The following is a 14,756-nucleotide window of genomic DNA, read 5'->3' on the forward strand; positions in this document are numbered from 1 at the left end:
AGATAGAAAAAGTTTCCATCTTAAATAATGAACTATTGTGTATTGTTTCAGGTTCACAGAACTCCTTTTTGTTAATGTCAAACCCACGTGGGTCCTTTTCTAATTGGTGAGAGTATAATGACTTTACACCTTTTCTTTCATGCTGTTGGTTCACAGAATATGTAGAAAAAGGCTTTGCACGGGCTGCCGTCTTGTCTGTGATCTGTGTTTGCATGGATGTGGTTGTTTCTCTGTGTCTCTTGCCTTTTGCTTGTATGATGCAGACAGATAATAAATCCTAAGTCTGCAACCAGTCAGGGTCTGATCCCGTTTGTGAGACACGCACCGATCCGGCAGACAATTCTTCTGCTACCTCTGCCACTCAGAACACAGGATGAAGGATCCAGGGGTCTGGAGCAGGTTTTGCAAGGAAAGTCTGCAGCAAGCTAGAGCAATTTAGCTTTTTTTCTTATTTTTAATTTTTTTTTTTCTTTTTTTACAACCCTCTCAAGCTGGATGAAGTGAATAGAGGAGAAAGCTGCACATCTGCCACGAGTGAATAAAAACAGAACGAGCTGCCATCTGACGTGCCTGCAGCAGGCTCCAGACAGAGGCTGGAACGGGCCAAGGTGTGTCTGGGCACCCTGGGTGTGTGTGTGACACCCTGACCTCTCCTTTTCCATGGATGTGGTGTCCCCTGGCACAGGCAGAGGAGTGGCTTCCCCACGGTGGCTGCAGCAACTGCTCCACGGGCCAGTGTGCCAGGCACATTCTTCTCTCTCAGGATTTTTCACAGAGGAGCACAGAGAGAAGAAAGAGAAAACAATTTCTATTTCTGCTCCCTGTTTTTCCCACGTGGAATGTGTTTGGAGAATTGTTTACCTGGGGTGATTGCCTGGTTGGGTTCTGGTGAGGATTGTTTGAGCTGATGGCCAATCCAACCCACCTGTGGCTGCACTCTCAGAGAGGGGCACGAGTTGGGAGTGAGTTAGATATGGGAGTTAGAAAAGCAGGTTTGTAGTTTAGTATCTCCTGTAAATAGTATATTAATGTATTATAGCATAGTTATAATAAAGAAATCATTCAGCTTCTGAGCTGGAGTCACACATCAGCATTTCCTCCCACCGGGCTCACCTGCATTTACAATAGGCCAGAGACTCTGGAGAAATATCTGCTGCTTTCCTGATTTATGCTGCCAGGAGCGAGGGGAGCTGGCGGAGCGTGCCTGTCAGAGCACTGGGAGTGCTGGGCAGCTCTGGTGGAGAGCCAGCAGTGGTTCCTGCTGGTGCTGCAGCCCTGCTGCTGGGAGCCTGCTGCTCTGCTCATCTACTGAGGCTCACACGCAAAGCCCCACCTGCACCCACAGCAAACAGCTCCTGCCACAGCTCACTGGGGAGGGCTGTGCCTCCTGGGTGAAGATGCACTCAGAGATGTAGTAAAATCCACTCCTGTGCCTCTGGGTAAATTAAAAACCAGAAGAAGAGGGAAAAGAAGGACTTTGATCCTGAATGCAGGAGGAACGAGAGGAGCACTGGGCCAAGCAGGAGATGCTGCAGGGCATCAGAGGTGGCCCCCAGTGGTCTGTGAGCACTGGAATAATGAGAGCAATGCTGGGACAGTGCCCAGGACATTCACTGCTCACGTCCCTGCTCCCCCTGAGAGGGCAGCTCTGCTCTGGAGGTCAGGGTTGGGTTGGGTTGGGTTGGGTTGGGGGTCCCCCCATCCTCTCCTGTTGCTGTTAATTCCATGTTGCATCACTCTCTGAGCTCTCAGCCTGCTTTCTGCTGAGTTTTTAACTCCTGCAGTTGGTTTTGGCTGCAGAATCCTTAAGTGGGGTCACACCTGCTGAAAATAAGGCCGAGGCCATGAGCAGGCAGGTGTGGAGATGGGGAGGGAAATGAGGGATAGAAGTGGAGCCAGGTCCTGCCTTGGCAGGTAATGCTCTAGGCTGGGGTGGGCCCAGGGGCTGGGGATGTCTGGGTGTCGTGTGGGGTGATAAATGAGGGTGGTTTGGGGTACTGGGCTCGGGGGCTGCAGCCTGGACTGGGCACTGTGCCTTTTCTGGGCTTCCACGAGCTCCAGAGGCTGGAAGCTGTGCATGGGGTGGATTCACTGGCAACGTCAGCTGATGTGTTCATGATATAATTAAATAGCAATTACTTCCCTTCCTTCCTTCCTTCCTCTTCTGTCTTCCTACAGCGAGCTGTGAATAGAGCATGGTGAGATCTATTCTTGGTGAAACTGTACAGTTGTGCTTCTTTTTTTTAATTATTATTTTAGCAGAGGCTTTCTCTGCATAATTCCAAAATAGGAAACTTGAAGCGTGTATTTGAGGCTTCCAAAATCTGATCTTTGTTTTCCCGGGTCAGAAGCAGGGCATTAGTAATGACTGAAATAGATATTTGTTGGATTTTTTTTTTATATATATTCTGTATCCTTTTACAAAAATAACAGCTAGCTCATTGGCTATTAATAGACCACTGTTTTTGGAATTTTGTTCTTGCTGTAAAATCAGTTTATTTGGGTTAATTTCCCCCCTGGTCGTGCTTGTCTTCAAAGTTCATGGAGATTTTGTGTTGTCAGATGACAAATTTAAGGTAATTTGTGATGGTCAGACTGATTTGCTCATCTCCCACAAATGTTTCCATAGGTGCATTTGTGTATGACCTGAGAACTTCACTTCCCAGCTCTCCTTTTCCCCACAGTTAAACCCAGGCTGTTTCTCCTGAACTCCCCTGCAGCCTCGGCTCTTGGCGTTTGGTGTCAGCTTTCCCTTTCCATGCAGAATTCCCTCGTGTTTCATTTACACCGTGCAGGTCTCTGACCGAATAACCCTGGGCTGCAGGAAAAAAGTGAAAAACAAGGCTCTTACCCACCTGCCCTGGAGGAAGGAGCTGTCCTGAAATGCAAAGCTTGGCCCCGCTGGGCTCTGGGGTTCTGTTTCTCCTGTGTTGCAAAGTCCCACCAGTTTAAAGTGCAAGGCATCAGCCCTGAAAAACGTATCCAGGACAGGCTAGACATGAACTATTTCCAACCAATTCCCCCTTAGTAATTTATCACTTATAGCTTTTCTTATTGCTGCACCCTGCCTGAAGGCTGTGGGACCTTGGTGTCTCCTCTGTGCTTGGAACGAGGTGTAAAATAAATAAATAAAAAAAAAAAAACCCAGGAAAAATATCCTCAGGGTCCCTGGAGGCTGAGCAGAGCCAGCTTTTTGGAAGGGTCTGTCCCACACTGATGCTCCAATAAAAGCATCTTTGGTTTGTGGCTGCACAGCTGGAAGGGCAAAGGGATGCTGCCAGAGAGGAAACTGAGCCCTTGAACATCTGGCTGGGATTTTATTCATCCCTAGGACTGAAAATTCCCAGTGGCTCCTCCAGAGGAAAAATGGTTTCTAGTTTTTCTCTCAGCTCATCCCTGAGTGCTAAGTGAACTTTTTTTTCTAAACTGGATTTCACTGGCACGTGAAGAGGAAGGAAGAAATGCATTTCAGGTTCAGTCTCTGAAGGAAAAATGTCTGTGCCATGACTCAAAAACACGACTCTCCTAGACAGGTTTAGTGAATGTGAGAAGAAATTTTTCTTTTTGGTCGTTTAGACATTCTTGTTTTATGTGTAGAAGAGGTTTTTGTAGCCTTTTTTTCCTCTGTATCCAAACGTTTGGTTCCCTGTGTTTTTTGAGCTGAACATAATTTCAGGGAAGCCTTGGCTGTGGTTCTGTCTGTCCCTGAGAATTCAGGATTTCTCTGCCCCACTGAAATTGCTGCCATTGTGTATCAGCAGAGCCAAAGGCCTTGGGTACATCCATGAATTTATTTTATTTACTGCACAGGTCCGTGGGAGTGGCAGTGAAACAACAGCAGGATAATTCTCCCCGCACCTCTGATTCTCATCACACCTTCAATCAGAGCGAGCAGAAATAAATACAATGCAGATTGTTCAATCAGACAGGAGCACTGCTAATCCAGCGTTGAGACTCCTCATTCTTTAATGGCAATCACACGCTGCAGGTACCATGGATACATCTCATTACAGCTGCCACAGACCCGTTTGTTTGCTCTGCTGTAATTTACCAAATTGGCAGATTCTAGTGGAGGACAGAAATTATAGGTTAGGCAGACGGGCTGTTTGTGGCATTGTCCATAGAAATGCAAAGTGGAGCAGAATGAAAATGGGAAATTCTTTAGCTTTGTGGAAACTATGAAATTCAGGGTGAAAATGACTGGTTTAAACTCTTCTTTAAAGCTGCATTCAGGAAATTGCAACTTTATTCCTCATCAAGGTTTTGTTTTGAGAAGCTTTTCCTCACTGATGTTTTCTTGCCTTTTTTTTTTTTTTTTTTTTTTTTTGATAATAAAAAAGGAGTAAATGAAAGTTGGAGCCAAAATAATTTCAGAGGAAAATGTTAAAATTTCACTAGAATACTTTTGGAAGAAGCATTTTGGCATTTTCAAAAATAACTTAAATGTGAAATTTGGCAGAACACTTGAAATTTCCCATCACTGTTATGGTGTGGAATCAGTGTGTTAATTTTCTGTACAATTCTTATTAAAATTTTTGACTTGGTAGATTTGATTTTGTTGAAATACAAAGAGAGAGAGATCCTTGACAAAATGATGTCATCCCAATCCCATTTCCCTTTGAGTCTTCCTTGCTTTTCTAACCCTTCCAGACTTGGTATTTAACTTCCATTTCCCTGCTTCCCCCTCACCCACAGCTGCAGTTTGGCACCAGGAAAAAAAAAAAACTAAAAATGTACAGGAGATAAAACTTGTAAAATCTGTTCATGGAAATAGTTTAAATCACAAGAATAACTCGGCACAGAATGTTCCCGAGTGCAGGAAACAGGATCCAAGTGGAACACTGTCAGGTTCCTGGGATCAGAGGGAGGGATGGAATGCTGGAGGGAGTTCAGAGGGAAGAGGGAGCTGTGGGGATGAAGGGAAACATGAAAAGACTGGAACGGGCAGAGCTTGGCTGAGCAGCTACAGAGAGACAGAACAGCACACAAATGTGTGAAGGATCGAAGCACCAAAGAGGCAGTGGAATTGTGAATGATAAAAAAGCAGATTTTTCATGAAGTAATGGCTGTGGCTTCATGCAGCACTTCAGGAAAATGTGAGAGCCCTCAGCTCTGGGATGCTGGAGAATGAGCACACCCACAGAGCTCTGAAGCACCACGGGAGGAGCTTTTCAGCTTTTCACTTTTGTTTTCCAACAGGTTGAATGCTCTGGGTGTCATCTGTTGCTCAGTTTTGGGGGGAAAAATGGGGCTGCCACCTCAATCTGCTTTTTAATTTTTTTTTTTTTAATTGTGGAGTCTGTACCTCCATTAATTCCAAAGAAAGCCATTCTGGGGGGGGAAGAACCAAAAGACTCTCAGACAATCCTTCCTCCAGTCCCAGTGCAGGGCAGCACTGAACCCCACCAGGAGGAGCTGCATTGGAGCTGCACAGGAGCACCCGAATTCCAGGATTTACCCGGAGGTGGAGATGAAAGCCACCACCAGCACCTTCTGAGCTGCAGAGATCCTTCCAAGCCTCCAGGACATGACCTTAAACTGAGATCAGCATAATTTGCACTTTGTAGAGTTTCTAGGGAAGGGGTAATCCCCCTGACACGGTTATTCTGTTTATTGAGCTATCCATAAAACCAGAGAAAGCCCTGAATGTCCTGCTGCTCTTGTTTTTGTTGTCAAAGCTGCTCCAGCTGATTTTTGTGCGTATGATGGATGTGCAGCTCTTCCAGGAGCAGATCTTTTTTAGCAGGACGTTTTCACAGGCTGGATAAGATAAAAACTTGCATTACTTCAATGGTTGAATTAGTAACAATTTGGCAACTGAAGGAGAACAGCACCTCGTTGTGAAAATGCTTCTGTAACCATTAGCAACTCTGGTTTGGTGTCAGGCTTAACTTGTTCCTTCAAATTGGAATGACTTGTCCTTGGAGATGCTGAATAATAGCAGGGGTCTCTGGGAGCAAACCCTGCCTGTCTCCACGTTGTACCTCCTTTAAAGGTGGAGGTGACAGTAAAAGAGTTTTAAAATCATGGGGATTTGGGGAGTTAGAAGGAAAGTTAGGCCCTGGGAAAATACTCCAGGCCTTGTGCTTGCTAGAGCTGCACCTGTGTAACCAGTATATGATAAATGATATAATTGTTGGATGCGATGATTGTTTAGTAATTAAATATAATTACTGTTTAATCATAAGAGTAATCATGAGAAACTGTGGTCAGGGGCTTGAGAGAGATCATGAGAAATTCATGCTTGAATAGGATCAATGTATACAGCAGAACAACACAAGTTTAATAATTAATATGTAAGTTCTATAACGATAGAATATAAAATACGTTCAGCTCGAAAGCCATGTGGGAGTCCGATTTGGGGCTGTACCCCAGATTCCCAGAGCTCTGCAATGAAAGCACCTGCACGGAATCACATCCCGTGATGATGTGTGCTCCTGAACAGAGGGATTCTTTGAGGTGGTGGATACTGCACCCAGAAAACTGCAGCAGGGGAGGCAGGCTCAGGTAGAAACATAATCACTTTTCACTTTGATCCTCCACTGCCTCTGCCAGGGGCTGACGGAACAATGGGCTCATTAGCGAGGATGGTTTTATGAAGCAGATTCAAACTGCCTGGAGACGCCCGGGGAGCCTCCCGAGAGAGAGATTAGTGGAAACTGGGGGAATGGGGGTTTAAGAAAGCCGGCAGATACCCGCAGGTACGCAGGAGAAATGCGGCCCTGATGTCAGGAGAATCGTGCGACGTTCCATGGAAAGGGCCGGCTCCTTTCAGAGGGAGCCAGGAAAGCTTCGCCACTAAATTCACCGGGAGCAGAACGTGTTGCCTTTACAATCCCGGACAGGGCTCCCACCCAAAGGATGGAGCAGCAAATCTAATAACTGCGGGGAGCAGGGCTCCAGGGCAACGGGAGCTCCACCTGTGCGGAGGGGAAAACACCTGGAACCGGCTGGGGCTGGGGCCAAGGGGCTCCGGCACTGCAGTTCTTGAGATTTCTCTTTTTCTTTCATGGAGCACAGAAAACCTGGGAGTGTGGAAGCACTTGGGCAGGGTGACCAGCTTAATGAAAAATGATTTGCCACAGATAAGGTTTCAAGTCCTTTTTGTTAGTGTGTCTGTAGCTATCCTATCTCTTCTTTTTTAACAGAGGTCTCTCACCTCCTTAACTTTTACTGGGAAATAATTTTTTGGAGAAGTCAGCTTTTCAAAATGAACTTAAGGTGAAGATTGTACTTTTTAATGCCCCAATTTCCCCACTGAAAAGTTGAGAACACAATTTGTTAGCTAAAAGCTGTATTTTCCTCATTGAAAATTGAGTATTTGGCTTCATTTTGCCTTGTGTTTTCATCCACAAATGGAAAGACTTCCATTGGAAACTTCAGGGACAAAACCAGAAGTATTTAGAAGTTCTCTTGGAAAGTGGTATGTGTGGCTTGGCCAGAAGTCTTATAATGCAATTAAGACAACTTGTTCAGGCAGAGAATTATAAACGCTGATCTCTTCATGGTTTTGTTGAATAGCTGTAATATTGTCCTGAGGTCAGTGGTTAAGTTTCAGCTAAATGTTTACCCTTTAATTTTTTTTCAGAATGAAACTTTCCAGAAATAGGGAGAGATGTCTAAAACGTGTTCTCTTTAAAACTCTATTTAGAACACAGATGCAAGTGTATTTATAGCCTTACAAACGCATCTGGAAATAAATATTGTCCTGAAAACAGCCCGATTTTGATTTATTCAGGGTGCCTAACAACCAGGCAGATGCCTCCACACCCTGTTGGGAAAGCACCAGGAATTTATGAAATTTATCACCTGCCCTTGCAAAGCAGAGACAAGGGCGAGCTGTGGTGGAAATAGGTGTGGACTTTGAACCTACCTGCCCTTATTTCTGTGGGCCAGGACAAAATCCAGGGGGAGAAGCACCTTCCTGGCAGGTCTGGTGTTTGTGGATCCAACATTCCCCTCGTGCCTGATCAATCATTGTGGCCATGGAAGCAGAAACAGCAACGGGAGCAGCGTGGGGAGCTGGGGGGGACCACGGAGCTGCCAGCAGGAGAGAGAGGGGAAAGGAAGCAGAACTTCTGCCCAGCTGTCACCTAAATTGGCATAAAAGGAAGAGGAATCTCATTTCCTGCAGCAGTGCTCCCAAATTTCATCATGCACAAAGTGATGGAAGTGTGGCACGGTGAAGGAAAGGAAAGGAAAGGAAAGGAAAGGAAAGGAAAGGAAAGGAAAGGAAAGGAAAGGAAAGGAAAGGAAAGGAAAGGAAAGGAAAGGAAAGGAAAGGAAAGGAAAGGAAAGGAAAGGAAAGGAAAGGAAAGGAAAGGAAAGGAAAGGAAAGGAAAGGAAAAATAAAAGGGGAAAGGAAAAAGGAAAAGGGAAAGGGGAAAGAAAAGGAAAAAGGAAAAGAAAGGGAAAAGGAAGAGATGATGCTTGTGGTGATGTTGCTGGGATCGTGTCTGGCAGGTGTTCCCTTGGGGAAGGTCATGGCTGAGGGCTTGCATTAGTGGCTGAACAAAGGCAGAGACCCTTCTGACCCTTCAGAGCTGAGGTTTCTCCTCTCAGCTCTGCTCCCAACCAGCTGAGCATGTTTTCCCCAACAACTGGTGTTCTTTCACTTCTTATTTTCACCTGCCTTGTGTAGATCTCTTGGGGAGGGGCTGATTCAGGTGGCTTCAGCCTTGGCTGGGCCTGGGAGGTGGTTTTGTAATACAAATAGCTCATCATTAAGAAATCCAAGGTAATGATGTGTGTAACTTTACTTGCCCTGAAAGATCTGTCCAAATATCAAGATAATATGGACAAGCGAGATAAAACTTTCTCAAAGCATGGGATAGGTTTTTGGGAAGGAAAGGAAAGGGTCTTGCTGAAGTCCTGTTTGCCATTCTGTAACTCCACAGCTGACAGAAGTTTGGGCATCTGTCTCATGAAATGGTGTAGAAAAAGTCAGATATGTCCAGCTGCAACTTGTGAAGTGAAATCCATACAGAAACTTTAAATTACAAAATTTACCATGCAGACTTTTTTTTTTTTTTCCTTTTTTTTTTTTTTTTTTTCTTTTTTTTCTTTAGGTGTTTCTTACCTGGGAACCCTAAAGGAGGAAAGAATTTCTGGTGCGGATGAGAAGCAAGAATTGAAATTCCAGTGTTTTCCTGCAAGCTGGAGGTTCTGGAGTGTGACTCAGCGCTGTGGTGATCCAGCCCAGGCCAGGGTGAGTTCTGCATGTTCCCAGGCCAGCACGTGGTGCATTCTCAACCATCCAAGCTATTAGCAAAATATGAAGAAAAGAAAAGTTTAAGTTATGAAAGAAAATGGGCTTTGGATTCCTATTAATGATAAAATTAATTTTATACCCTAACCATTGGACAATGGCCCCCTGGAGAACAATGAAGAGAGTGGAAATCCCTCAGACAATGAATGTTGAAAGCTGCATAATAGTCTTATCATTTCTGTACAGCCTTGCTTGAGACAGCTGTAATTAATTATAAGAAAATGACAAATGGTCAAGGCTGTGCTGAAGGCAGTGGCCCTGGTACTTGACATTGTAATGCAACTGGGGAAAAGCTTGTCAAATCAAGGTTGTGTTAATTTATTAGGCAGCCATTTGTGTCAAGATGAATAAAAGGGAGAAAAAATGAGAGGTGAAAAGCTACTGGAAATATGAAGTATTTGGGTGTATTTTCATCCACTGTATGTTTTAAGAATGCAGTCATTTCATTGATCTGACTTCTGCTCCAGGTCCTTGCTTCCTTGTCCCTCCCCCTCACACAGTGAGCCACTGTTGGAAATCCTGCCAGCATTTTTAGGTTCTTGTACCCTACAGAGGCAAATCTCAGTTTGGGGTTCCACTCCAATAAACCACAAGTCTTTCCCACTCTTAATGGTTGAGCTCCTGTAAAAAGATGTTTCGAAATTCCCCCTTGAGCTCCCGGGATCCCCCATTCCCAGCAGCAGAGTCCTGTGGTGAAACTCTTGGGTTTCACCAGGGGGAAAGGGGAATTTCAGCGCAGGGAAGGGGGATTTCAGCCCTGGCTGGGCCCCTGACTTCTTGTGTGCACCTTTGCTTTCTTCTGTCCTGCTTGTTCCAGCCATAATTCCTAAAAACACAACTTTCTTTCAGCCCTTCAGGTCCCAACAACGCTTTCAACAGAATCAAACTTAAGCAACAGCAACTTAAGCATGTTTGTAAGCAAACTGAATTTTGCTGTTTGCTTTCAGCACAGCCTAGCAGCCTCCTAGGAGGGATTTGGGTTTTTTGTAGTCACTAACAGACATGGCAAGGGCCACTGACTACAGCCAAGTGAGAAACGTGTGACAGGCAGTGTCCAGGAATCTTCCAGGATCTGTGACTCCTTCCAGCATTATAATCTATATTTTATATATTTATGTGTTTATATGATATGTATTTTTTATCTAATATGTATTTTATATATGTTATTATAGAATACTATACAATATATGTTCATATATTATTATATAATAATATGCAATCTATATTTAAATATACTATTATCTAATAATATGTAACCTATATTTTATATATTTATGTGTGTGTTATGGTGCTTGTGGATAGAAGCACCTTCACATCCCTGGTGCCACTAAAACTGGCCCTGAACGACTGGAGACCTGGGCTGGGGCTGATTTTCTCAGTCCCATTTTTCGGACTGAAGATGATGAATCTGTGATTTTATTTTTTTGTTGTTGAGGCTCAAGACATGAAAATGTGTCTGAAGTCTTTCATTCCCACCTATTGAAAGTGCTTTAAAAGGGAAGGAAGCAAACAGATGGCTCTCATTAGCACAAGAGTGCTTTAATCTTTTGCACGTTTTAAATTTTATTCTCCTTTCAGCATTCCTGAGTAAAGTTGGTACAAAATTAAGACTTCACCAGAGCAATTGAATTTCACACATTTCAATCCATTAAAGGAGAGGTGGACTCTGTCCAAATTTGTTTATGTGGTGAAAGAAGGTTTTGGGTTATTTTTATAGATATATATTAAAAAATTATATTACATTATATTATATTATATTATATTATATATTATATTGATATATATAACAGTGTATTAAAATGTATTTCTATATAAAAATATTCTTATATAAATATATTATATAAAAGGATATATATAATGTAATATATAATAAAAATATTTTAAAAGTGTATATATAAATATATTTGTATATATAAAATATTTTATATATGTAATATATAGGTATATATAATATATATTATATATATTAGATATAGGTATATAATATATATATATACCTATATAATTATGTATACCTATATTATTATATATTTTTAGAAGTATATTAATACTTTTATATAAGTATATATAGTATATAATATACAATATACAATATATAATGTATAATATATATACTTATATGAAATGTATATTATATAATATAAAATATATAAATATATTATATACACTATATACATATATAAATATATATATATATATAAAACAATATATATATATAGATAGGGTTTTATAAAAGTATCGTATTTATTTTTAATTGGACAGTAACTAGTTGTTACTTTGGTTAGTACATTACAGGTGTTCATGTGTTGGTAAGTGTTTCTTTTAAAATATTGTTTGTAAATACTTTTTTTAGTGATTTAGGATAGTTTTCACAGGTGTGAGCGTCACAGTTTTAGGATTTTTTTTCTCGTGGGAACCAACTGGTTTTTACTGCTGTAGGATTGTGTTCTTAGCAAAGGTTGGTATTTGCTCACGGGTATTTATTGGGTTCAGTCGCAGTAATGAGGTTTGATTTTATCAGGGCGTTTTTACAAGGTTTTCCTTGTATGTGGCCCTGGGGCAGCACCTGCCGCAGGTGGCAGAGCACCCCCAGTCCTCGTGGCTCAGCAGCTGGGCGCTGCTTCAGGGACTCCACCCCAAGAAAGCGGAGTTTGCTGCCACCCCAGCTGCAAAAGTCGGTGTTCTCACCTCGGGACGATGTTCTGGGGTTCTGAAGGCTGGGGTCAGCCCGAGACTGAAAAGAGTCTTTGCTTCCAAGCCCGTGCAGCCAAAGAGCCTGGAATGCTTCCGATTGCGTCCTCAGGGTTGTTTATTTCCCCTTATCTAGAACATTCTTTCTCTGACCTGCTGAGCTGTGCCTAGCAAGGAGGCCATGGCATTCTGCCGTGCCCTCTGGAGCAGTGTTTACCTTTTATATCAAAAGTTACATACAGTCTGTTTGCAATTAATTACCAATTCCCATCATCTATGTTGGGCAGTGTGTCTGTACCTTAAACCAACAGAAAAGTGTCACCATCACAGCAAGACATGGAGGGCAAGGAGAAGGAGAAGAAGGTCAGGACACGCCCAAATCCCTCCATCTTGTACCCCTGAACCCCATTCTAAAAACCCCAAAATTCTACTTTTTCACCCTGTGTCAATTCAGCTACCACACTACTCAAACCCTTGTGGTTTGTAATTCCTCATACAGAGTTGGCAGCTTTTCCCATGGGCTAGAATGGAAGCCACAGGTGTTTTTGACTTTGTGCCAAGGTCCCCGAGCCCCTGCCAGGGTCTGGAGCCATCCAGGGCAGCCAGAGGGATGTCCTGTGTTCCAACAACCTCACTCTTCTGCAATTCCTGCTCAGCAAATTCTGCTCCGAGCCAGGGCTGGCTGCTGCCACCACTTCTGATCCTGCACCAGCAAAGGTTTCTCAGTCCCTCCCCAATTCCTGGTTCAGTGAGAAGGGGATGTGCCACACTGCGACACAGAAGAACTCACACAAGCAGGCTCGATGTAAAAGGAAAGAAAAAGAACTGGAAAAAGCAAACTTTATTTTCTGACTCCACTATATATACAATAGCAAAAGTGGCAGTGGATTGGAGGGTGAAGCTGCCACCTCTCCAACCACACTGGTCAAACAAACAGTCCATCAATCCTCTCCACCCACAAAGAAAAATGCAAAACAATCATTGTTTACCTGAACAGTGTGAGAAAATTCAGTAGAAATATGTAAACATCAGGAGGCATAAGAAACTTTTAGAAGAACTTTAAAACTCTCAAAGAAACAAAACAAGGCAACAGGGACGGGCACTGCTGGGGGACTGGGAGGTGATGGATTCCCTAAATGTGTTGAGTGAGGCTGCTGGAGGAGTTTCCTGGTGGCACTGAGGAAATCCCGTTGTTCGTGAGAGCAGAGGCACGGGCACAGAATGACAAATGCCGGCAGAGGGTTCCTGCTGTCTCCCCCTGTAAATAGAATTGCATTCTTTACGGCTTGTTCTGTGTGATAGAAACCAAGGTCTGATCCTCTCCTGTTTATTTTTGGGAAAAGGGATGGAAATTGGAGAGCTGCTAGGTTTGCAACATCAGAAAATGAAGAGTCTCAGGGAAAAAAAAAGATTTTAATTCTGTTCCTCTTAAAGCAGAATTGTGGATAAAATGGCTTTTCTACTTCCTAGGAGTTTTCTTAGTTTTCTGAAAAAGAATGTTCATTTTTGGTGGCAGTGTACAGCATACTGATTAAAATAAAAAAAAGGCTTAACATTTCAGTTATGTTGAGGAATTTTGTTTTGAGGCTAACCTTTTCAAATGGGAGATGTTTTACCAGAAAATGGAATAAATCTCATTCTGGAAAGTTATTTTTAAGTGGGGAAAAAAAAAGGAGCATTCTCACTTGGCTAATATAGAGTTTTTCAGGTTTTCCTATCTAATTTGAGTGAGGGAAAATGCTTCAAAAAATGCTGTGTCAAAATCTGAATAAGTTAAAAGGACTTGGTGTGTTTCTCCTTGACAAACTTTGTTTTCCTTGATATTTAGACAAAGAAATGTTCTGTCCTAGCTGCTTTGCACACACGGCTCAGGACAAAGTCAGCTGCTTTGTGTGGGCTCCTGGGAGGCCAGAGAACATCAGAATTTTTTTTATTTTTTTTATTATTTTTTTTTTCCCCTCTCAGGATTTCGATTCAGAATGATTCAGTCATGATTCACACCAGGAGAAATTCTCTTTGCTTCCTTCCTGGTGCTGGGAGTTGTTGAAGTCAGGTGTAAATGACTCTGCTGCTGGCATTCCTCTCCCTGGGAGGAGCTCCAAATTAATCCTGCCCATTTTCTGTGCCTCGGAGCTCTATGGATGCCCAGAGGTCTTTCCTGGACAATCCTTGTCCTTTATGGCAGCTGAGAGAGAAGTGCTTCATTTCTTATTCCTGCAAAGGTGAAGAGTCCATCCACTCTCCAGCCAGTTTGTGCCAGTGCTGAAATAATCTTACATTTGAAAGCTCTTGGAGGTCTCTGCCCTGCAGCTTCCGGGCTCGGATTTTTTAACCTTATTGCTTTTGTTTCATCTTTCACAGTGAACATTTGTTTCAGCACCGCTTGCAGATTTATTGAGCAGCCTCAGAAGAGCAAAGAGAGGAGGAGGAACACAGATCAGGTCCTTAAGAATCAGAATTTCAATTGAAGTAATTGATTTTTTCACTTTGTTTGGGGGGAAAAAAAAGAAAGAGGATTTTGAAAAATCTTCTTCCTTTCCTCCTTCTCTGCTCCTGTTAGCAAACAGAAGGGAATGACTTTGATTTTCTTGGAGGTGTCTGTGGGCTCAGGAGTTCATGAAAAGGTAACTGAGATGATGACACCAAAAGCTTTAAGTGTAACAAGTTTTTAGGACCTTCCCACAAAGGTCTGACTGTACCAGCTGTATTTGTTACAGATATTTATACAGGGTTTTTTGGTGGAGTTTAAAACATAGTAAGTCATAGACCCACATGTGTTTCAGGCATGCTGTATTGA

This window comes from Anomalospiza imberbis, chromosome 18 (assembly GCF_031753505.1).
Source record: "Anomalospiza imberbis isolate Cuckoo-Finch-1a 21T00152 chromosome 18, ASM3175350v1, whole genome shotgun sequence".
In the NCBI taxonomy this organism is placed as follows: domain Eukaryota; kingdom Metazoa; phylum Chordata; class Aves; order Passeriformes; family Viduidae; genus Anomalospiza; species Anomalospiza imberbis.